Source organism: Cetorhinus maximus, chromosome 23 (genome assembly GCF_964194155.1).
Source record: "Cetorhinus maximus chromosome 23, sCetMax3.hap1.1, whole genome shotgun sequence".
In the NCBI taxonomy this organism is placed as follows: domain Eukaryota; kingdom Metazoa; phylum Chordata; class Chondrichthyes; order Lamniformes; family Cetorhinidae; genus Cetorhinus; species Cetorhinus maximus.
Genome location: NC_135901.1, coordinates 6,323,238 through 6,348,146, shown reverse-complemented (window position 1 = coordinate 6,348,146; position 24,909 = coordinate 6,323,238). Strand labels below are relative to the sequence as shown.

General features: G+C 43.6%; 1 protein-coding gene and 1 pseudogene across 2 annotated transcripts in view; one reads left to right on the top strand and one right to left on the bottom strand.

Annotated features, from left to right (window-relative positions):
• LOC144698213 (uncharacterized) overlaps positions 1-24,909 on the bottom strand; it is a 352,133-nt gene that overhangs the window by 14,471 nt on the left and 312,753 nt on the right. The window lies entirely within an intron of this gene.
• On the top strand, positions 9-23,523 carry LOC144697748 (uncharacterized; annotated as a pseudogene). The gene is made up of 3 exons (XR_013580427.1): positions 9-19; positions 69-914; positions 21,871-23,523. The product of XR_013580427.1 is annotated as an uncharacterized LOC144697748 (transcript).

The window sequence follows — 24,909 nt, the reverse complement described above, 5'->3', positions numbered from 1 at the left end:
GAGTGGAAATGTGGGGACTGTGGGAAGGGATTCAATCACCCATCTGAACTGAAAACTGGTCTGCACAGTCACACCGGGGAGAGGCCATTCATCTGCTCCGAATGCGGGAAAGGAGACACTCATTCATGTAACCTGTTGACATACCAAAGAGTTCTCGCTGATGGGAGACTATTCAGGTGCTCTCACTCTGGGACTGGTTTCAGGCATTTATTTGACCTCAGTGCAAACCAGCGAACTCACACTGGGGAGAAGCCATTTATCTGCTCCGAGTGTGGAAAGGGATTCACTTGTTCATCCCACCTGCTGACACACCAGCGAGTTCACACTGGGGAGAGGCCGTTCACCTGCCTTGAGTGTGGAAAGGGATTCATTAATTCATCCAGCCTGATGGCACATTAAAGAGTTCACACCGACAAGAGACCTTTTAAATGCTTAGACTGTGGGAAGTGCTATAAAAGCTCTCAGGAGCTGATGTTCCATCAACGTGTTCATACTGATGAGAGACCGTTCAGGTGCTTTCATTGTGGAACTAGGTTCAGGCAATCATCTCAACTCAGTGTACACCAGCGCACTCATACAGGGGAAAGACCGTTCACCTGCTCTGAATGTGGGAAGGGATTCAGTCAGTCATCCACACTGCTGAGACACCAGCGAGTTCACACTAGGGAGAGTCCGTTCACCTGCTTCGAGTGTGGGAAGGGATTCACTCAGTCATCCAACCTGCTGACGCACCAGCGAGTTCACACTGGGGAGAGGCCATTCACTTGCTTTGAGTGTGGGAAGGAATTCACTCAGTCATCCCACCTGTTGACGCACCAGCGACTTCACACTGGGGAGAAACCATTCATTTGCTCCAAGTGTGGGAAGGGATTCACTCAGATGTCCCACCTTCTGAAACACCAGCGAGTTCACAAGTGATTGGATTTTGCTGCTAATCACATTCAGGACTGAACCATGTTCATTGTGGTCTGTGTCTGCTGATATTGAAGATAAAAGTAAAATAAATCATCTTTGTGTTAAATACAGTGTGTTGAGTCTTCTTAATATCTCAAACGTAAGTTAGTTACTTTTGAAGGGCTCTCCCTCTCCCCATCTCCTCTATCTTCATCTTCAACAACAAACGTGAGGAGCTCATGGAGCTTCTTTGTCACTAAGATTGAGACAATCCAATCAGCTGCCTCTGCTGCTTCCCTCCCATCCACTAGCCCACCGGGACAAACTGTCTCTAAAGTTCCCTCATATCTGAGCCCTGAACTCACATCTTTTTCCAGTTTTGCTCCTGTCTCCTGTTATGGCCTCTCAGAGCTCATCTTGTCCCTGACCTTTTACTTCTTTGGCCCTATTCTCACTAAGCTGCTGATTATTCATCTTCCCCACATTAGCTGATACTGTTAGCAGTTCTCTCTCTCTTTTGGTACTGTTTCTCTCACCTTTAAATCCACTGACATCGCCCATCCTAAAAATCAACCTTTGACCCCCATCATCTTTGCAAACTACCACTCCATCTCAACCGTCCTTTCCTCTCCAAAGTTCCTGCTCTTGGTGTCCCTCAAGGATCTATCCTTGGTCCCTCCTATTTCTTATCTACAAGCTGCCACTAGGTGACACCATCCAAAAGCACCGTGTTAGTTTTCACATGTACACTGACAATGCCCAGCTCTACCTCAGCACCATCCCTCTCCATTCCGCTACTGTAGCTAAATTATCAATCTGCTTATCCGACACCCAGTACTGGATGAGCAGAAATTTCCTTCGGTTAAAAATTGGGAAGACCAAAACCATTCGGTCACCACTATAAATACTGTTCCTTAATTACTGAGTCCATCCCGCTCCCTGGGAACTGTCTGAGGTTGAACCACACTGTTCACAATCTTGGTTCAGATTTGACCCCAAGATGAGCTTCTGACCACATATCCACACCATCACTAATACCAGATAGTTCAATCTCCATAATGCTACCTGTCTTCACCCCACCTCATTTACTTGCTGCTGCAACTGTTAGGAAGTAGAGGTAGTTTAAGTAAGATATATTTGTATTTGTGGATGTTAGGAATGAGTTTTAGCTTTATGTTTAAATTTGTTTTGTATTTCTGTATTTGTGTGTTAAGAAAGGGGGAGCTAGAGTTTCAGTTTCACTTTAAAAGATGCCTGCATTTCAATTAGGTTTCATAGCTCTTGAAGGGGAGCCAAACACAAGGTAGAAAAAATCTGCTGTTGTCTGCCAAAAGGAGGCCCACATAGAGAGACACAGAGAGACCGAAAGCAGTTTGAATTCAGTTGAAGCCAGGTGCCAGGAGCAGCTGGACACAGGAGTGGGAACTGCAGGAGCAAGTTCCAAAAACTGAAGAAGAAAATCAGCAAAACCAAGCAGTGGAACTGGAAAGGTACCAGAGGGCAGTTAAGTCAAGAACAAGGATAGGAACCTGGAAGTGGAAGCAAGGGGCAGAGAGGAGGGCTCCGAGCTTAAAAGGGAGAAAGCTGAAGGAAGCAGGCTTAAAGCAAAATAGGCTTGCGAGAAGTAAGAAGATCCAAGGAGACAGCTGGCCTGTAACTCTTTACTCTGGGCACATGAGCAGCGGTGTTGTGTTGGCACAGCTGAGTTAGAGAGAGAATGCGTGGAAGGAAGCTTGAATGCACGTGGTGATCTGGGGAGAGGAACATCAGATGGAGAGTTTGAAACCCTGGAGGTGGACCTTTGTGGAAGGTGTCTGAGCGAAAGCATCATTTGGGACAAGATACAAAGAAAGGTCCAAGGAATCCTCAGGAAAGGTTGCATCAGAAAAGGAAATGGTTGTTAAAACTGTAGCAGTAGTCCAGGTGAAACGTGTGCCCTTAGAACCCAAAGGAAAGGGGGGTATGGTTCAGGGTAGTCCAGAGAATTCTTCTTTGATTACTGCTGAAGGAAGGCAGGTTATTAGAGGTTCTGGATGTTTAGTCTGGAAGGGAGAAGTGTTCCATTACTCCTCCAGCAAAATAAGTAAATAGTCAAAATTTTTAGAGACACTGGAGCAGATCAGCCATTGATGGTGGCTGATGATGCAATTTGTGTTCCAGGCAGTTTTATGAAGGAAGAAGTATCAATACGAGGTATTAATGGAATTTATTAACCTGTTTCTTTGTGTAAAGTCAACTTGTAAAGTCACTTTGTAAATGGAATTGTTACGGTGGGAATTATTCCTAAATCATCTATTGAGGGGGTAGGTTTTGTTCTGGGTAATGATTTGGCTAGTGGAGACAGTGATGTGGTGATAACTGTACTGCAGCAGGCAGCAGGTAGTTGATCATGCTGATCTTAACAAATTTCAGAAAATTACTGTGGCCAGAAATGAAGCAAACATTGAAGGAAAACCTTATTAATGCAGGAAACCAACTTTCACGTACAAGAGAGGAGTTGGCTAATGAAAAATGAGAATTAGTGAGAACAATTGAGAATCAGCCATGGAGAGTAGGGCATTTGACGGAGGACTTGAAATACCTAAATGATTTATTTGTAGAAGCAAATTTAACAAAGTTCAATCTTCAGTTAAAACTTGATGAGCTTCACGCATCAGAAGTTGTTATGAAGTATCGTGGAAAATGCCTTCAACAAGAAAAGGAATTGTTGGTAAAACAGAATAATTGGTTGAATGCAGAATTTAAAGCCAAAACTAACGAACGGTTAGAGCTTCATCAGGAAAAGAATAATGAGGTTCTCGAACTTCAATGCAAACTGGAGGAAATGAAGGAGAAAGTGTGTGGTATGGAGTGTCACCGTTCTGAAGTTGTTCTGTGAGTAAACATTTATTGCTGAATTGTGGTCCAATTGAGCAAAAAAACTGATCCAAGTAACATTACTGGTGTATCAACTTCAGTAATGGGCTGTGCAGAAAAAACTGAAGTGCCTACAGAATTGGAAACTAAGAAGCATCAACAAAAAGGCCTGAAAATGCAAAATTACCCTTTCAGTTCATTCACTAGAGACACTGATTTACAGGTGCTTGTCAGTGCTAATATACAAGATACAGAAGTTGGAATTCAGGCAATTCAACAGTTTGCAAATGACCATTCAAAGCCTGCTGAGTGAGCACTGGCATGATATGGTTCATGGATTGTGCAAAAGAGTTGAAGAGTTAGAACAAACAATGAAATTCCAAAGGGAGAAAACAATTGATGCTGCTGAAAGAGAAGTGGAAAAGACCTGTTTAAAATGGGATTGGGAGAAACAAGATCATTAAAAAATTAAAGATTAAGCCAAGCAGGAGTAGGAAACCCGTTTGTGTAAACATAAAAGGCATCTCAACACCATCCATGAAATGATGAAAAGAGGTTTTGATCAAAGAAGAAATGAGATGTTAATGTGCAAAACTGGCATTTTGACTTTGCTAAATCGAAATGAGAATTTATCACATGTGAGTTCGGAAAATGAGCTTGAGGATGGAATTGCACCTACAGCTGAGGAAAAGGACGATTTGGCTGTGGCCTTAAATTAACCATTCTTTGCTGAGTTAGAGACTGGGAATAAGAGAAAAAAGAACCACAGGGGTTGAGTTATGATAATGTTATGGTGGACAAATTCTGCCAGTGTTGTTACATTTATAGACTTTGTTTTGCTTAAATTTTTGTAATTGTACAACATAACACGTGTAGTTGTGCAAATAGATGGTAGATTTATTAATATAGTATGTAATAAGCTATTGTTAGAGGTTTATGATGTTAAGTTTGTGTTTGGCGGATGTAAGGCCATTGTAAAAACACATTCACTGTTGTGAAACTTTCTTTCTTTCAAAGGATAAAGTGTTATGAACTGTAGATAGTTTAAGTAAGTTGTATTTGTATTTGCAGGTGTTTTATTAGTTTTATCTTTAAGTTTAAGTTTGATTTCTATTTCTGTATTTGTGTGTTAAGAAAGGGTGGAGCTTGAGTTTCAGTTTCACTTTAAAAGATGCCTGCATTTTAATTAGGTTTTACGACTCTTGAAGGGGAGTTAAACAAACACAAGGTAGAAAAAACTGTGCTGTTGTCTAGCAACAGGGGGCTCAGACAGAGAGACACGGAGAAATTGAAAGCAGTTTGAGTTCAGTTTGAGTCAGGTGACGGGAGAAGCTGGACACAGGAGGTGGAAAACTCAAGAGCAGGTTCCAAAAACTAAAGAAGAAAGCCCCAAAAACCAGGGAGTGGAACAGGAAAGGTCCCAAGAGGATAGTTAAGTCTAAGGACAAGGACATGAATCTGGAAAAGATCCTGTTCAGTGCAAGTGAAAGCAAGGAGCAGGAAGGAAGACTCCAAGCTAAAAGGGGAGAAAGCTGCAGGAAGCAGACTTAAAGCAAAATAGGCTTGCAAGAAGTCAGACGATCCAAGTAGACAGTTGAATGTCTGTAACTCTTCACCATGGCATGTGAAGCAGTGGTGTTCTGTTGGCATTGCTGAACCAGAGAGAGAGTGTGTGGAAGAAGGCTTGAATGCACGTGGCGATCCAGGGGATAGGGACATCAGATGGAGAGTTTGAAACCCTGGAGGTGGACCCTTGTGGATGGCATCTGAGAAAACGTGTCATTTGGGAGAAGATTCCATGCAGGTTTCTTGAGAGTGGAGATTGTAAACCCTCATGTCAAAGATTGGGTTCATTGAGACCGGTTGGCTCATGGTGTGATAAGTGTCTGGGGAAGGGGGATTTGATGAAAGATCCATTGCATCTGTTTGGGGTGGCATCTGTCACTTGGTTTCAGAGTGTGGTGTGTCTGACCACAAGTTGCCTATTGGTTTACATGGAATGTGTACTAACTGTGAACATTACAGTATAAGATAGCTTTTGTTACTTGTGTCATCCTTACAAATCTGTATATATCTGTAAATATATAGTTGTGGGTGAAGGAGTATTTTAATATTGTTAATCTTTTCTTGTTTAATAAATGCTTTATTCTTTTATTCAAAGTTCATCAGCTGACTCCTGTGACTCAGTTCAATCGCTGCCCTCCTCGTTTCTAAACAAAAAATAAAAGTTAGGATCTATCAAGACGTGTTCCATCCTAATATATGACTTGTCCAGTAGTAACATCAGCTGGGACCATAATATAACTCAATTTCTCTCTCCATATATGCTGGGCCTGCTGAGTATTTGCAGAATTTTCTGTTTTAATTCAGATTCCCAGCATTAACTGAATTTTGCTGTAAGCTTCATTCCCTGACTGAGAGTCTTGTCTCATAATCCCTCTTCGCTTCTCTTATTTGCTTCTTCACCTCCTCTGAACCTTATGTATTCTGTTTGGTTCTCAGTTGTATTTTCCACCTGACACCTGTGATAATCACACTTTTTCCTTTTTAATCTTAATTTCGATCTCATTTTTCGTCCAGGGAGCTCTGTATTTGTTTGCCCTACCTTTCCCTTTTGAGGGGATATAGCTTGACTGCCCGAACCAATTCTTCTTTGAAGGTAGCCCATTGCTCTGTTGCAGTTTTTCCTGCCAACCTTTGGTCCCTGTATATCCGGTCCAGCTCCCTTCTTGTCCCATTGAAGTCGGCTCTCCCCAGTTAATTATCCTTACTCTGGATTGACTATTGTCCATTATATCTTTGTCAATCTCTCCTTAGCCCCCACCTATCGCTGACCTTCTATCCAGCTTCACGTTCTCCACCCCCTTGAACAGTATAAATTTCATCAAATTTCTACTTCTCCTTAGCTCTGAAAAAGAACCATATGGACTCGAAATGTTAACTCTGTTTCCCTCTCCACAGTTGCTGTCAGACCTGCTGAGGTTTTCCAGCATTTCATGTTTTTATTTCGGATTTCCAGCACCCACAGTATTTTGCTTTGGTGCCCATTGTCCTTTTCTACAGTCATCCTGAACCTTATGATACAATGATCCCTGTCTCCTAAATGTTCCCCCACTGACACCTGATCTACTTCGCCCACCTCATTTCCAAGAACGAGGTCTGGAAGTGCCTCCTTTCTTGTTGGATTGGACACATACTGCTGTAGAAAGTTCTCCTGAAAACACACTAGGAACTCTTTCCCCTCTCCGCTGTTTACACTACCACTATCCCAGTCAATATTGAGGTAATTAAAGTCCTCATTATAATTACTCTATGATTTTTGCACCTATCTGTAATTTTCCTGCAGATCTGTTCCTCTACATTCATCCCACTAGTTGGTGGTCTATAGACTACACCGAGCAATGTAATTGCACCCTTTTTGTTCCTTAGCTCTAGCCAAATTGATTCTGCCCTTGAACCCTCTGGGGCATCCTCTTTCTCCAGCACTGCAATGCTCTCCTTAACCAATACAGCTGCAACAACTTTTATTTATATAGCACCTTTAACACAGCGAAACGTCCCACAGGAGCATTATATAACAAAGCATGACACTGGCCCACATTAGAAGATATTGGATCAGATGACCAAAAGCTTGACCAAAGAGGTAAGTTTCTCAGGAGTGTCTAAAAGGAGAAGAATGAGGTAGAGAGTGAGGTAGAGAGGCGGAGAGATGATTGGAGGGAATTCCAGAGCTTGGAGCTTGCGCAACTGAAACCACAGTCACTAATAGTGGTGCAATTGTGATGAGGAATGAGGCCAGAATTAGTGCAGCGCAGATATCCCAGAGGGTTTTGAGATTCTGGGCGATTAGAGATAGGGATGAACAAGTTTATGGAGGCATTTGAAAACAAGGAGGAGAATTTTAACTAAAGATAGTGCTTGACCAGGAGCCAATGTATGTTAGCAAGCACAGAGATGATAGGGAAATGGGACCTGCTGCGAATTTAGATACGGGCAGCAGTTTTGAATGACCTCAATCTTATGGAGGGTAAAATGTCCACTTACATCCCAGAACTGATGTCCTGGTGGATCGGCACAGCGCTGTTTCCATGATCAATATTGATCCTTTTTAAGGTGCCATTCTCAGAACTACACACAACGCTTCAGTAAAATCTGCCCCATTCCCACTCATATTCTGCCTTGCACCAACATCTCCACAGCCAATGCTTTGCAACCTATCGCAGCCCTCCTTTTTATTTCTTTCACTTCCCAGCTCAGCATCTGTATTTGTTCTTGACCTGAAGCAGGTGTGACATTTCCATTTCTGATGCGAAACTTCAACTCACTCCACTGATTCTGAAAAAGCTGTTGTATTTTTTGTTTTCAATCAGGAATTAAAGCATATCTTTTTAGGAGCAATAAATCTTTATTCCCTGACTGGCAATCGAGCCTAGGTTATGGTGCTGAGAGTGGAGAACCCTATCCACTAGACCATCATGGAAAATGCCCTGAAATAGAATTTATCGAGGTTACTTCTGCCATTGTTTTTTCATTCCAGACCACTTTCAACAGAGACCTCCTACAAAATGACATGTTCAAATAGAACACAAATTACTTCTTCAGACAATTAAAATAACCTTTGCTATTGGCTGGAATATGAAATCGACAGTGTGGCGAAATAGTACCAGAAGCTGTAGAAATGCAAATTTCCACATCCAAAACCCACCAACCTAATCATTGCAGCTCCTGTGAAACTTACAAGGTAATGCATGGCAGACTTTCACCATGAAAAGTATTTGACTGACATCAAATTCTTCCACTTTCATGTTACACCTTTTAACTCCCACTCTCCATCTCAGACATTTCCAGTTCTATCTAATATCATCCACGTGGAATTTTAACTCTGCCCATCATTTCACTGATTTCGCCAACTTGCTATGTATTTTATGTTATGATAAAGCCAGTAATTCGTGCTCTAATAAAAACAGAGGGCACTAAAGTTATCGACAGGTCTGTTCGCATCTGTGGAGACAGAAACAGAGTTAATGTTTGTGTTGAAAATGATTCTTTTTTAAATCTGTAATAGAAGCAAAATGCTGCAGATGCTGGAAATCTGACAAAAGAAACAGAAAATGCTGGAAAAACTCAGAAGGTTTGGCAGCACCTGTGGAGACAGGGACGTGGTTAAAGTTTCGAGTCCATGTGACTCTTCTTAGAACTAGGAATGTGATGGTTTTAATGCTGTTGCAGGGGTGAGGGAGGGAGCAGGTGGAGCAAAATGAAAGGTCAGGCATATGTTGGAGGCCAGGAGAGAATAAATGACAAAGATGTCATGGAACACAAGACAAAGGGAATGATAATGATAGTATTCATGACTAAAGCAGGTGTTGATCGCAGAATAAATGTCAGCACTGTCTGAAAGCAAAGTAGCTGAATGTGCTAATTGCACTAAAAGCTCGGGAATTTGCGGCCCCGTCATGGCGGGACCTGATGATCCTGGCGGCGAGCGGGGCCGGAAAATCCCGCCCAAAGGGACAGCTCTGTCTGAGAACAAGATACAGACTGACTCTTGGGCGGGGGGATGGTGGTGGGTGGAAAAATACAACATGGAGGACAGAGTTCATGGTGTGAATTTGTTGAACTTAATGCTGAGCCCACAAGGCTGTAAAATGCCTAATCAGATGATCAGGTGCTGTTACTCCAGCTTGCACTGGGCTTCACTGGAACATTGTAGAGGGCAGAAGACAGAAATGTGAACATGAAAGCGAGATGGTGAATTGAAATGTCAAATGACAGGCCGGTCTGGGTCATGCTTGTGGACTGTGTGAAGGTGTTCCCCAAAGCAGGCAGCCAGTCTGCGTTTAGTCTCCTCAACGTAGAGGAGACCACATTGGGAGCAGCGAATACAGTACACAGAATTGAAAGAAATGCAAATAAATCTCTGCTTCACCTGGAAGGAGTGTTTGGGCCCTTGAACAGTGAGGAAGGAGGAGGTAAAGGAGCAGGTGTTACATCTCCTGCGATTGTATGGGAAGGTGCCGTGGGAAGGGGATGAGGTGTTGGGGATGATAGATTTTTTTTGAATCAGTAATTAGTTTCTGGTTGTGATATTTTGCACAACAGCAAGACCGGGAATCAGATCTGGGTGATGAGAGCACCGAATCCTAACCATCAGGTCACAGGGTGTTTGTGTAACATCTTGTTTAGCGAATTCAGCTGTTAACCCAAACATTGGTGGTTTGACACTATCTAGGGCCAAGTAGGTTCTCTCTATTCCTGCTTCTACTTATATTACCGACACAGTTCTGCTTTGAGTCCTTTGGCTACGAGGAAATGTCCAGACTTTGCCAGCCCTGCTGTTATCCAGTAAGTTCCCAGGCAAATAGTTTTACGAATATTTATTTCAAAGAAAATGAGATAAGTTAGATCAAACATGTGCCTCACATCCAAACCTTTAGAAATATTGGGTTGAAAGCAACAAATAGAAATTTATTCTGTGATTGCACATATAGAACTGGTACGCACCATCGCACTGAGTGAATCCACTGTTTGTTGACATGTTGCTCAGTGAAAATTTCAAACATTCTCGACTTTGTGACATACGAGCACTGAGTTAGTAAACAGCCTGGACTCAAAGAACATGTAAAAATACGAACTAGGAACAGAAGTAGGCCACTCGACCCATCAAGCCTGTTCCACCATTCAATAAGACCATGGCTGATCTGATGGTAACCTCCTTCCTACACCCAATAACCTTTCACCCCCTTGTTAACCAAAAATCTAGCTCTGCCTTTAAAATATTCAAGGACTCTGCTTCCAATGCCTTTGGAGGAAAGAAGTTACAAACACTCCTGGCTCTCTGAGAGAGAAAAAATCCTCCTCATTCTTGTCTTAAATGAGCGACCCCTTATTTTTAAACAGTGACCCCCCAGTTCTAGATTATCCCACAAGAGGAAACTTCCTCTCCACACCCACCTTTTCAAGACCCCTCAGGATCTTAAAGGTTTTGATCAAGTCACCTCTTACTGTTCGAAACTCCAGTGGATACAAGCCTAATCTGTCCCACTTACAATGCATAACCATGTCGGTAATATATGTAGGAATAGAGAGAATCTGCTTGGGCAACCCACCCATTCCTGATATTAGTCTCGTAAACCTTCTCTGAACTACTAACTTTACTACTCTAACTTTGCATCTTTCCTTAAAGAAGGAGACCACTACTGCACATGTGGTCTCACCAGTGTGCAGTACAACTGAAGCATAACCTCCCTGCTTTTTTCAGTTCGTCACATAACTAATAATTTTACCAATTTTTTAATCAAACACCTTCACCTATTATGAAATTATGCTTTATCTGCTATCTTTGTTGCCCAAATCTCTTTAAAGCCAATCTGTTTTCTTCCCCACAGCTAACATCAGCAGAAGCTAAATTCAACTGGAGGTCCAGCAAGGATTAAACTCATGATCCCCGGTTTACAAGGCCAGTGCGCTAATCACTCTGCTACAGAGCCAACTGCTGAAAGAATACAGAAAGATCAATCTCCTCTTGCAACTTTTAAACTGACTGTTATTCTCTGTGCCATTTCCATGAAGATACATAACGAAAGTGAGTCAAAGTTGCGATGGTAAAAATGCGTTTCCCCGCTCAGGGAACTGAACCACATTGACACAAGGTGAGAAACACACACAGACATAGACACCAAGAGTGACAGAGGTGCCAGGGAAGACAAACATCCAGAAAGTATGGATGTCACCAAATTGGCTCCATTTTTGTTCCATTTCCACCTGCAACTTTGGTGAATGCTTGCAGATGAAGGGAAATGAAAAATACACAGGAGCATTTGGAAAACCTTTTCGTCCATTTAATAGATAATTAATTCGATAAATCATTCTTAAATCAGGAGCAGTGAGAAATGTAGTCTGGCAGGATGTGAACTTGTATCAGAAAACTCTAAAGAATTTCAAACCCAATTACCTTAACCGCTCAGCTCTGTACACACGCGTCATGTACCTTTTAATGTTCTGTACCTAAGAGCATACAATGGTTACAGCAGCGAATGAAGAAATGCAGCCCCACCTATTTCTGGCTGTCCTGCAATTTCTGCTGCCTCTCCTCGATCTTTCCACCAGAATGGAGCACTGCACACGCCCTGGACACACATGGAAGAATTTGGCTAAACTGACTGAAAAGATGAACCGTCCGAAACTCCTGCAGCGGTGGGATTCAAACCCATGTCTCCATAGAGACTGGAGCCTTAGACCGCTCGGCCACACTACCCCTTTCCTATAATGGCATCTGTTCAAGGTTATACAAAAAGGGGAATTGGATTGTATATAGTGACTGAGAAAAATGAGGACATGCTTGGTCTGATTAAACTTCTTTGGAAAGTTCGGTATGAAATCAGCTGCATAAATACTTTTTTTTTGTTCAAAAACTATAGAAGAATCTCGAGTCCAACTCTTCATGTCATTGAGTCAGGGAGACTTTGTTAATGATCACACAGTGCGCATGGACACTGCAGAAACTCCTGCACCTCTTTCAATATTGCTTCCCTTCACACCGAGTTTTCAAAAGGGAATTGGACAATGACTTGAAAGGGAGAAAAATCAGGGTAATTGAAAAAGAGAAGGAAATTGGGACTGATCAGAAAGCTCATTGCAAAAACTGACATAAACACGATGGGCCAAATTGTCTCCTAATGTGCTATGTAATTTTATGATGACATTGCTAAATCAGTCTGATTCCAGCATTACTGATTATAGCAGCTGAATTTCTTTCTTCAAATCAAAGACCCAAAGTGCTGCTTCATGACCACACAGGTCAACACTGTGGACAGGTCCATCGGGTTTCGGCAGCGCAGTGTTTCTGTGCTGTAGTGGTTATCATGTTCACCAACATGCAAAAGGGCCCCGGTTTGAAATTGAGCAGAAATATTATCAAAACATTTACATTTAAATGTGAAGAGAAGTTCGATAATTCACTTGTGTTGTTAAATATTATGTCTTACAGCCATGTGACAACCACAACTCCCTTTTCCCATCTTTGATCAAATTACTTTGCTATCTTTAATTAACAAAATTCGACCGATTCATGTCTTGAAAAATTCATTTGACCCCCCAGCATCCACAGCTTTTTGAGGAGGTTGGTCCTGATTTCCATCACCTTTGTCTGAACACGTTGTTCCTGATTTCACTCCAGGTTTTATTATTTTGATTCTGCCTCCTTGTTCTCAATTCCCCAGCAGAGCAAATAGTTTCCCTGTATCTACTCTCACAAGCACATTGATCATTTTAAAAATTGGCATCATATCAACCCTGAAACTTCAATATTTAATTAAATGCAAACTAATTTTCTGCAGCCTGCTCACCTTGTAGTGCAGCAGCATTGACCTTAATGACCTGGAGGAGCTTTCTCCCAATTGTTCAGAATGGCGACAACTTTTCCATCAAGCTGCATCACACTTTGAGTCACAACATGTTAATGATGAGGCAGAGCAGCAGCAGAGAAGGAAAGAAATGGAAGCAAGTGCTGCGCTCCAGATCCCAATACTTCATGGATGTCCTGCCCCATGAGCCAAAAGATCTGCAGGCCAAGAATCAGTCTGTTCAGTCAAAAGAAGACCAATGGCAGAAATTCACCACGCTGAATAGATGTCATCCTTGAATTGAGAGGCTGCTGACGAAGTATTAAACAATGACTGAATAACTAACACAGGCACCAGGGCACTGAGAGAATACATGCAGATGAACAGGTTGTTTAACTGAATTCTGACCATAGAAAGCTCATTCCAGTGAACCCAGACTGAACATGAAGATGAGGCAGAAACAGAAGCAGACATGATAGCCCAAGATTAAACATAATACAAACTGAATTAGAATGACCATTGGAGCAGCTTTATTAGATTCACAATAACTAAGCATAATAAACAGAGACCTTTCATTTTAGGATAATGAAAATACTGGACAAAGTTAGGAATAGTTTGATTCTAAGGGAATGAGGAGAGGCTTGGTAGAGGATACACAAGGGTGTGGCTTCTGCAGCTTACTGTAGTTGTGCACTCTCACAAGGAAGTAGGTGGTTAGATGATGTAAGTGTCACCATTAAGCTGCAAACATAAAATCAAGACTTTATTTAAACAATGAAGTGTATTTAGAAATGAAGAGGCCCTGTCAGTTCAATGGAACTTGAGGGGTTTAGGGTTGTTGATAAAAATGAAACATTCCCGCCTCTGAGCCAGAAACCCCTCTGCAGACAGTCCTAGCGAGTGGAGACGGCTCTCCAGCTCATTCTGGGTTGACATCAGGATAGGTGTGTCCGGCGGGTCTGGCTGAACACTCCCATTATGAGTTGTGGGAGCTCATTAAACTCTCTGCTGAAGCCGGATCAACAAATCGGCTGGAATTAAATGGTTCCAGACACGGAAGGAGGGTGAAGCAGCCTGTGAATTCTTCCACTAATTCACACTGTTCTCCAAGGGATGAGTTCAAAGAGAAACAATCGCTACACTGTGTAGTTTCCAGAAATAATCCCTGCTCTCTGTCCTGAATGAATCCATTTCACTAACAAATGTTGAAATGTTTGCTCCACATCCACAGGGTTTCATCTGTTTAAAGCCACAAACAGAAAGACCCAGTTTTCTCCTGGAGTTTGAGACAAATCAGCTTTCAAAATGATGCCGAGTTTCAGCCAATGAGGGAGATCCGGGCTCAGCCCCGCCCCTCATTCACTCCGATTGGTTGGAGGGCCAGCCACTTCTGATGGATCCTCCAGTCCCGCCCCGTCTTCCTATTGGTCCCAAGTTGCCGTCAATCACACCCCGGGCAATGTGATCTGAGTATGCGCGGGCGATGGCGACGGACGGGAAGAGAGCTCGAGCGAGCGGGTTTAAAATGGAGGTTTTTACAATGACCGAGTGTGGATCCAGATCCCAAAATAAAACCGGCAACATTTTCCATGTAAGACGCGACTAGAAAGCGTGAAAATTCTCCCCGACTCCCTGGTTTTTGGTTTCTCCCGCTCGGGTCTGACTTTGGGGTGAGTTCGGCGAGGCCTCAGCGCATGCGCAATGTCAGCTCGTTCAGGAAGAGTCTCTAAATGGAGAGAAAGTGATAAATGTTAGGGAGCGTCTCTAAAAATGGTGATTGTCAGGAAATGTCTGCAAATGAAGGAAATGATGACTGAGCATGGAGTGCTTAAAAAGGAAGGGGACATGCTGATGAACAGGGAATGCCTGTAAAGAATCGTTGAGTCCTAGAATTGTACAGCACAGTTACCTGTGGAGATGATGATGTTTAATCTTGAATTTTTGCAGTCCGAGTGGTGAAGGTGCTCCCATAATGTTGTGAGATAAGGAGTTGCAGGATTTTCACTCAGTGATGATGAAGGAACAGTGACATGTGTCTAAGTCAACAACAACAATGTGTATTTATATTGTTCCAGCCAGGATTTTGTTAGGATAGTTAAATCTAAAGGTAACAAAGGAATAGATGAGGGTTTCAACAGCAGAAGATCTGAGACAAGGATGGAGTTGGACGATGTCACTGAGGTGGAAATGGGTGGTCATGGTGATGATAAAGGGGAGCCTGTAGACATACTATACTTGGATTTCCAGAAGGCATTTGATAAGGTGCCACATCAAAGGTTATTGCGGAAAATAAAAGCTCCTGGTGTAGTGGGCAACATATTAGCATGGAAAGAAGATTGGCTGGATGGCAGAAAACAGAGAGTGTGCAGAAATGGGTGTTTTTCTGATTCAAAAACAGAATTACCTGGAAAAACTCAGCAGGTCTGGCAGCCATATGAACACGCTCGACCTCATCCTTGTTTTTCTGATTGTCACAATGTGATGAACATTTTACAATTTATATCAATAACTTAGATGAGGGCAGCGAAGTCATGGGAGCTAAATTTGCTGATGACACAAAGATAGGTAGGAAATGACATGAGAAGATTGCAGACGCATATAGATAGGTTGAGTGGGCGGGCAAAGATCTGGCAAATGGAGTATAATGTGGGAAAATGTGAAGTTCACTTTGGAAGGAAGAATAAAAAAGCAGAGTATTACTTAAATGGAGAATGACTGCAGAATTCTGAGGTGCTGAGGGATCTAGGTGTTCTAGTGCATAAGTCACAAAAAGTTATTATACAAGTACAGCAAGTAATTTAGAAGGCTAATGGAATGTTTTTCTTTATTACAAGAGGAATTGAACATAAGAGTAAGGATGTTATGCAAGGCATTGGTGTGACCACATCTCAAATACTGTGCGCAGTTTTTGGTCTCCTTATTTAAGGAAGGATATAAATGCATTGGAGGCGGTTCAAAGGAGGTTTACTAGATTGATACCTGGAATGAGTGCGTTGTCTTATGAGGAAAGGTTGGTCAGGCTGGGCTTGATTCCACTGGAGATTAGAAGAATGAGGGGTGACTTGATTGAAGTATATATGATCCTGAATGGTCTTGACAAGGTGGACGTGCAAAGGATATTTCCTCTTGTTGGTGAATCCAGAACTTGGGACATTGTTTGAAAATTAGGAGTCGACCTTTTCGTCAAAGATGAAGAGAATTTTTTTCTCTGAGGGTTGTGCGACTCTGGAACTCTCTGCCTTAGAAGTCGGTGGTAGCAGCTTCATTAAATACTTCTAAGGCAGAGGTAGATAGACCTTTGGCCTGTCCGCAAGCATGACGCAGACCTCCCTGTCGCTTGCCATTTCAACACACCACCCTGCTCTCATACCCACATGTCCGTCCTTGGCCTGCTGCAATGTTCCAGTGAAGCTCAACGCAAACTGGAGGAACAGCACCTCATCTTCCAACTAGGCACTTTACAGTCTTCCGGACTTAATATTGAGTTCAACAACTTCAGATCATGAACTTTCTCCTCCATCCCCACCCCCTTTCCGATCCCCACTTTTCCAATACTTTATAATTATTTTACAGCTATATTTTTTTCTTTTCCCTCCTATTTTTAGATTTATTTCAATCTATTGTTTCATCTCCACCTTTTAGCCCATTTCAATTCCTTCCCCCCACCCCACCCGCACTGGGGCCATCTGCCACTAGCTTGTCCTGCTTGCTTCTCTTAATGTCCCCATTAGCACATTCTTTAGATAATATCACCACCGTCAACACCCCTTTGTCCTTTTGTCTATGACATCTTTGGCAGTCTCTCCTTGGCCTCCACCTATCACTGGCCTCCGATCGAGCTCTCCTGTCCCACCCCCTTCTACCAGCTTATATTTCATCTCATTTCTATATGTCTTAGTTCTGATGAAGGGTCGTACGGACTCGAAACATCAACTGTATCCCTCTCCACAGATGCTGTCAGACCTGCTGAGTTTTTCCAGGTATTTTGTTTTTGTTCTAGATTTCCAGCATCTGCAGCATTTTGCTTTTATCGTAGATAGATTTTTGTTAGGCAAGGGAATCAAGGATTATTGGGGATAGATAGGACTGTGGAATTTGAAATACAAGTAGATCAGTCAAGATTATATTGAATGGCGAAGCAGGCTCGAGGAGCCGAATGGCCTACTTATGCTCCAACTTTGCATGTTCACATGATGCGGATATGTGGTCGGAAGGTCAGTTTGGAGTGAAACATGACACCGATGTTGTGAACAGTCTGGTTCAGCCTCAGACAGTTGCTGGGGAGAGGGATGGAGTCAGTGGCTATCGAGTGGAGAAGGGACTGAAGACAATGGTTTCAGTGATAGGGGAGGCGGTGGCATAGAGGTATTGTCACTGGACAAGTAATCCAGAGATCAGGGTAATGCCCTAGGGACCCAGGTTTGAATCCCACCACGGCAGATGGTGGAACTAAAAGTCTGATGATAACCATGAAACCATTGTCGATGGTTGTAAAAACCCATCTGGCTCACTAATGCCCTTTCGGGATGGAAATCTGCTGTCCTTACCTGGACTGGCCTACATGTGACTCCAGACCCACAGCAATGTGGTTGACTCTATCAAACAACTGCCAGAAATTGGATGAGGAATGAAAACAGACGGACCACCTGGCATTGACCTAGGCCAGAAGCAGCAACAGCAAACTCAGCCCTGCCGACCTTGCAAAGTCCTCCTTACGATCATCTGCTGCCAAAATTGGGAGAGCTGTCTCACAGATGAGTTAAGCAACAGCCTGACATGCTCATACTCAAGGAATCATAGCCCTCGTGGAGACGAAGTCCCACCTTCACATTGAGGATACCCTCCATCGTGTTGTGTGGCACAACACTAGCAACTCAAGACAGAACCACCAGAATTGTACTCAACCACAGTCTGTAACCTCATGGCCCAACATATCACCTACCCTACCACTACCACCAAGCCTGGTTCAATCAAGAGTGCAGGTAGCATACCAGGGCAACATGAGGTAAACGTAAAAATGAAGCTACAACACAGGACTACTTGAGTGCCAAATAGCATAAGCAGCAAGCGATAGACAGAGCTAAGCCATTCCACAACCAACGGATCATATCTAAGCTCTCAGTCCTACCACATCCAGTCGTGAATGGTGGTAGACAATTAACCATCACCGGAGGAGGATGCTCCACAAATACCCCCACCCTCAATGATGGGCAACAATCTTTAGCCAGAAGTGCTGAGTGGGTGATCCAGCTCTGCCTCCTCCAGAGGTCCCCGTCCTCACAGATGCTAGTCTTCAGCCAATTCGATTCACTCCATATGATATCAAGAAATGGCTGAAGGCAGTGGATAATGTAAAGGCTATGGGCCCTGACAATATTCCGGCAATCGTACTGAATACTTGTGCTCCAGAACTTGCCACGCCCCTGGCCAAGCTGTTCCAGTACAGCTGCAACACTGGCATGTACCTGGCAATGTGGAAAATTGCTTAGATTTGTCCAACCTGGCCAATTGCAGACCCATCAGTCTAATCTTGATAATCAGTAAAGTGAGGGAAGGGTTCATCAACAGTGCTATCAAGCAGCACTTGCAGAGCAATGACACTGAGTCTGTGTTTTGCCAGGGCCACTCAGCTCCTGACCTCATTAAAGCTTTGGTTCAAACATGAACAAAAGAACTGAACTCCAGAGGTGGGGTGAGAGTGACTGCCCTTGACATCAAGGCAGCATTTGACTGAGTGTGGCATCAAGGAGCCCTAGCAAAACTGGAGTCAATGGGAATCAGGGGGGAACTCTCTACTGGTTGGAGTCATAGCTAGCACAAAAGAAGATTATAGTTGTTGGAGATCAATCATCTGAGTTCCAGGACATCACTGCAGGAGTTCCTCAGGGCAGTGTCCAAGACCCAACCATCTTCAGCTGCTTCATCAATGACCTTCCTTCCATCATAAGGTCAGAAGTGGGGATTTTCGCTGATGATTGCACAATGTTCAGCACCATTCACGATTCCTCAGTTACTGAAGCAGTCCATGTCCAAATGCAGCAAGACTAGTCAGGGATGGTCAGCATGGATTTGTTAAAGGAAGGTCTTGCCTCTCAAATTTGATTGAATTCTTTGAAGAAGTGACAAGAAGGGTTGATGAAGGTAGTGCAGTGGATGTTGTGTACATGGATTTTAGCAAGGCATTTGACGAGGTCCCACATGGCAGATTGGTCAGGAAAGTAAAAGCCCATGGGATTCAGGATAATGTGGCGAACTGGATAAAAGGTTGGCTTTGTAACAGGAAACAAAGGGTAATGGTTGATGGATGCCCTTGCGAATGGAAAGTTGTCTCAAGTGGTGTTCCACAGGGCTCGGTGTTGGGACCCTTGCTGTTTGTGTTATATATTAACGATTTGGATGTGAATGTGGGGGATACGATTGGGAAATTTGCAGATGACACAAAGATTGGCCGAGTAGTGGAAAGTGTAGAGGATAGCCAAAATCTCCAAAAAGATATAGATGGGTTGGTGGAGTGGGCGGTAAAGTGGCAGATGGATTTTAGCATAGAGAAGTATGAGGTCATACATTTAGGGAGGTCAAACAGTTACAGGGATTACAAAATAAACGGGAATATACTAAGAGGTGTAGATGAAGTGAGAGATCTTGGCGTACAAGTACACAGGTACCTGAAGGCAGCAGTTCAAGTGGACAAGGTTGTAAAGAAGGCATATGGAATGCTCTCCTTCATTGGCAGAGGTATAGAATATAAAAGTAAGGATATAATGTTGGAATTGTATAAAACACTGGTGAGGCCACAACTGGAGTATTGTGTGCAGTTCTGGTCACCACATTACAGGAAGGACGTAATAGCTCTGGAGAGAGTGCAGAGGAGGTTTACAAGAATGTTGCCAGGGTTAGAAAAGTGTAGCTACGAGGAGAGATTGGATAGGTTGGGGTTATTTTCCTCTGAACAAGGAAGGCTGAGAGGTGACTTGATTGAGGTGTACAAAATTATGAGGGGAATAGATTGAGTGGACAGGATAAAATTGTTTCCCTTGGTGGAGAATTCTAGAACCAGGGGACATAGATTCAAGATAAGTGGCAGAAGGTGTAGGGGGGACATGAGGAAGAACTTTTTTACGCAGAGGGTAGTGGGTGTCTGGAATTCGCTGCCCAAGTTGGTGGTAGAGCCAGAAACTCTAAACTCTTTTAAAAAGTACCTGGATTTGCAACTTTTCAGTGCTGTAAGCTGCAGGGCTATGGGCCAGGTGCAGGAAGGTGGGATTAGAAAGGACACCTGGGTGTCCTTGGGCTGGCATGGACAGGATGGGCCAAATGGCCTCCTTCTGTGCTGTAACTTTTCTATGTTTCTAAGACCTGGACGATATCCAGGCTTGGGCTGACAAGTAGCAAGTAACATTCATGCCGCACAAGTGTCAGACAATGACCATCTCTACGAGAGAGTATCTAACCATCTCCCCTTGACATTCAATAGCATTACCATTGCTGAATCCCCCTCTATCAACATCCTGGGGGTCACCAGTGACCAGAAACTGAACTGGACCAGCCATATAAATACTGCGGCTACACGAGCAGGTCAGAGGCTAGGAATGCTCCAGCGAGTAACTCACCTTCTGACTCCCCAAAGCCAGTCCAACATCTACAAGGCACAAGTCAGGAGTGTGATGGAATACTCCCCCTTTGCCTGGATGAGTGCAGCTCCAACAACACTCAAGAGGTTTGACGCCATCCAGGACAAAGCAGCTGCTTGATTGGCACCACATCCACAAACATTCACTCCCTCCCACCACTGACACAGAGTAGCAGCAGTGTGTACCATCTACAAAATGCACTTCTGGAACTCACTAAGGCTCTTTAGACAGCATGTTTCAAATCTAGAAGGCAACAGATAGATGGGAACACCACCACCTGGAAGTTCCTCTCCAAGCCACTCACCATCCTGACTTGAAAATATATCGCTGTTCCTTCACTGTCACTGGGTCAAACTCCTGGAACTCCCTCCTGAACAGCACTGTGGGTGTACCTACACCACAGGGACTGCAGCAGTTCAAGAAGGCAGCTCACCACCACCTTCTCAAATGCAATTAGGGATGGGCAATAAATGTTGGCCAAGCCAGAGACGGCTACATTGCATGAATGAATGAAAGAAAGAAAGGAAAGTTTTTGCAGTATTTATATGAAAGACATTGTTGCTCATCCAGTACTGGATGTCAGACAAATAAGGATGGTGTGTGACTTGGAAGGGAACTTAGAGGTGATGATATTCACGTGCACCTACCACCTTGGTCCTTCTAGATGGTTGAGTTTGAGGGGTTGGGAGATTCTGTCAAAGTTCTGGTCAAGCTGTAAACATATAAAATCCCTGTCCTTCACCCCCTCTCCCACATCTCCCTCTCTCCTCACCTAGTTTCCAGAATATTGTGTACACCCAGACCCAGAATGGGTGGCAAGTTCCCTTCCCTGAAGGATATTAGTGAATCAGTTGGGTTTTGATGACAATCCAGCAGCTTTTGTGGTGACTTTTTCCTTGTGCCAGCCCCACAAATTACTAGATTCATTCAGCTCAATTATACAACCTGTCTCTGTGTTTTTGTGGGGTCTGTCTCATTCCCTTTTTATCTGTTTTAAATCAATTTCACAGGATATTAGAAGTGGAGGATTAGCAGTCAGGAAACTCAAATCAAATCTCACATCAGAATCTGACAGAGTTGCTCAATTTATTGTCACCTGAATATCATTGGAATTTGAACATGGAAGGGAAAAGCACCATTCACAGTGGGGAGAAACCGTACACGTGTTCTGTGTGTGGACGAGGTTTCAGCCGTTCATCTGGCCTGTCGAGACACAAGCATAGTCACAACAGGGAGAAGCCATGGAAATGTGGAGACTGTGGAAAGGGATTCACTCAGTCATCCTACCTGCAGATACACCAGCGAGTACACACTGGGGAGAGACCATTCACTTGCCCTGAGTGTGGTAAGGGATTCACTCAGGCATCCAACCTGCTGACACACCAGAAAGTTCATACAGGGGAGAGGCCGTTCACCTGCCTTGAGTGTGGTAAGGGATTCACTTGGTCATCCAGCCTGCTGACACACCAGAAACTTCATACAGGGGAGAGGCCGTTCACCTGCTCTGACTGTGGGAAGGGATTCACTGCGTCATCTCTCTTGTTGACACATCAGCGAGTTCACACTGGGGAGAAACCATTCACCTGCTCCGAGTGTGGGAAGGGATTCACTTCGTCATCCCACCTCCTGGCACATCAGCGCACTCACACTGGGGAGAGGCCATTCACCTGCTCCGAGTGTGGGAAGGGATTCACTCAGTCATCCCACCTACTGGCACACCAGCGAGTTCACACTGGGGAGAGACCATTCACCTGCTCTGAATGTGGGAGGCGATTTGCTCACTCATGCCACCTAGTGACACACCAGTGAATTCACACTGGGGAGAGACCATTCCACTGCTCCAAGTGTGGGAAGGGATTCACTCAGTCATCACACCTACTGACACACCAGCGAGTTCACACTGGGGAGAGACCGTTCACGTGCACCGAGTGTGGGAGGGGATTCACCCTGTCATCCGACCTGCTGAAACACCAGCAAGTCCACAGTGGGGAGAGACCATTTACCTGTTCTGACTGTGGGAGGAGATTCACTCTCTCATCCACCTTGCTTATACACCAGCGAGTTCACACTGGGGAGAGACCATTCACCTGCTCTGAGTGTGGGAGGGGATTCACGCTGTCATCCAGCCTGCTGAGACACCAGAGAGTTCACACTGGGGCGAGGCCTTTTGCCTGATCCGAGATTGGGAAGGGATTCACTCAATCATCCCACCTTCTGACACACCAGTGAGTTCATGAGTAACTACTGTGATTTCATTTTGCTTTTAATCACATCCAGGACTGAATCATGTTCATTGGGATCTGTTTTTCCCCTTCTACAAAGGAAGATGGTTGTGGTTTTGGAGGTCAATCATCTCAGCCCCAGGTCATCGCTGCAGGAGTTTCTCAGGGAAGTGTCCTCAGCCCAACCATCTTCAGCTGCTTCATCAATGACCTTCTCTTCATCATAGGGTCAGAAGTGAGGATGTTCACTGATGATTGTACAATGTTTAGCACCACTCATGGCTCCTCGGATACTGAAGCAGTCCGTGTCCATATGCAGCAAGACCCGGACAATTTTCAGGCTTAGGCTGACAGGTGGCAAGTTACTTTTGCTTCACACTAGTGCCAGGCAATGATCATCTCCCCTTGACATTCAATGGCATTACCATCACTGAAACCCCCACGATCAACATCAACATCATGGGGGTCACCATTGACCAGAAACCGAGCTGGACTGGCCATATATATTTATATATAGTGTGGCAACAAGAACAGGTTGACACTGGGAATTCTGTGGCGTGTTTCGCACCTCGTGTCTCCTGTCACAAAACTATAATAATTTTCATAATATTATTGTGGTTTATTGTAAAGTAGGTTTATGGATGTGAATGTACATGGTTCTGTTTGAGAGATTTAATTAGAGTCATGTAGACTGTTAGGTTGAAGCTATCAAAAGAAGTTAGGTGTACAAACGGTATTATAAATGCTAATGAGTAAACATGTACAAGGGCTTAGCATATAAGATGTGAAGGAAATTTGAATTTTTAGATAAATGAATGAGTTGTTTGGTTTCAAAGGGATGATAGGATGTTTACAACTAGCAAGATAAGCAAGGCCAAGCAGTGTGTTTATTTTTCCAAAAGGTACTGACCATATTGGCAACATGAAAGATTTTTATATTATGGGAAAGCTAAATTTCCAAAGACATATAGAACAGTGGAATTTACAGATTAAAGAGCGAGAAATATATGTAAAGAGGAATGAAAAGCTTTGTTGTGGGGCCATGTAAGATCTAAGAGGAGTATGTGAAACAGCCTTATAGAAGCCTCCGGCCATTTTTGCAGAACTCTGCTGTGTCTAGTAACTAAATTTGGAGAAAAGCCTTTGGAATTCAGTCGAGTATGTGCTGTGGTAGACTTGCTGGCTTGCTATTTAAATTTAAAATCTATTTGGACTGTTGCCTTAAAGTGGGTGTGTACTTGGGAGTCAGGTTAATTAGGAATTTTGAGATTTGTTATAGTATTAAGTAACTGTAATCTTATGTATGTGCTTGAAATCTTTTCTTTTGTTAATAAATGTTTCAACTTAGCTTAAGTCTCTAAAGGTATTAGTTGACTCATTACTTCTGAACAGTGCATGAAGCTCTTTGAAATATATACAAATTGCAAAACCATTGTGATAGCGTCGCCAAGTTTCCCTTGTGGATTTGGTGCACCTGGCAAGCATTTCCTGCCACATCATGACACTCCCCAAAGCGTCCCCATCATCTACAAGGCACAAGTGAGGAGTGTGATGGAATATTCTCCACTTTCCTGGATGAATGCATTTTAATAACACGCAAGAAGCTCAACAACATCCATCACAGAGCAGCGAGCTTAATTGGTGCCCCGTCCACTACCTTAAACATTCATACCCTCCTCAAATGACCCGCAGTGACATCATCTTATAAGATGCACTACAGTAACTCACCAAGGCTCCTTTGACAGCTCCTTCCAAACCTGCAACATCTACCATCTGGAAGGACAAGGGCAGCAGACACATGGGAACACCACCACCTAGAAGTTCCCCTCCAAGCTACTCACCAACCTGACTTGGAAATATATCGCCATTCCTTCACTGTCGCTGGGTCAAAATGCTGAACTCCCCCCACCCCCCCCCACCTAACAGCACTGTGGGTGTACCCACATTACATAGGCTGCTGTT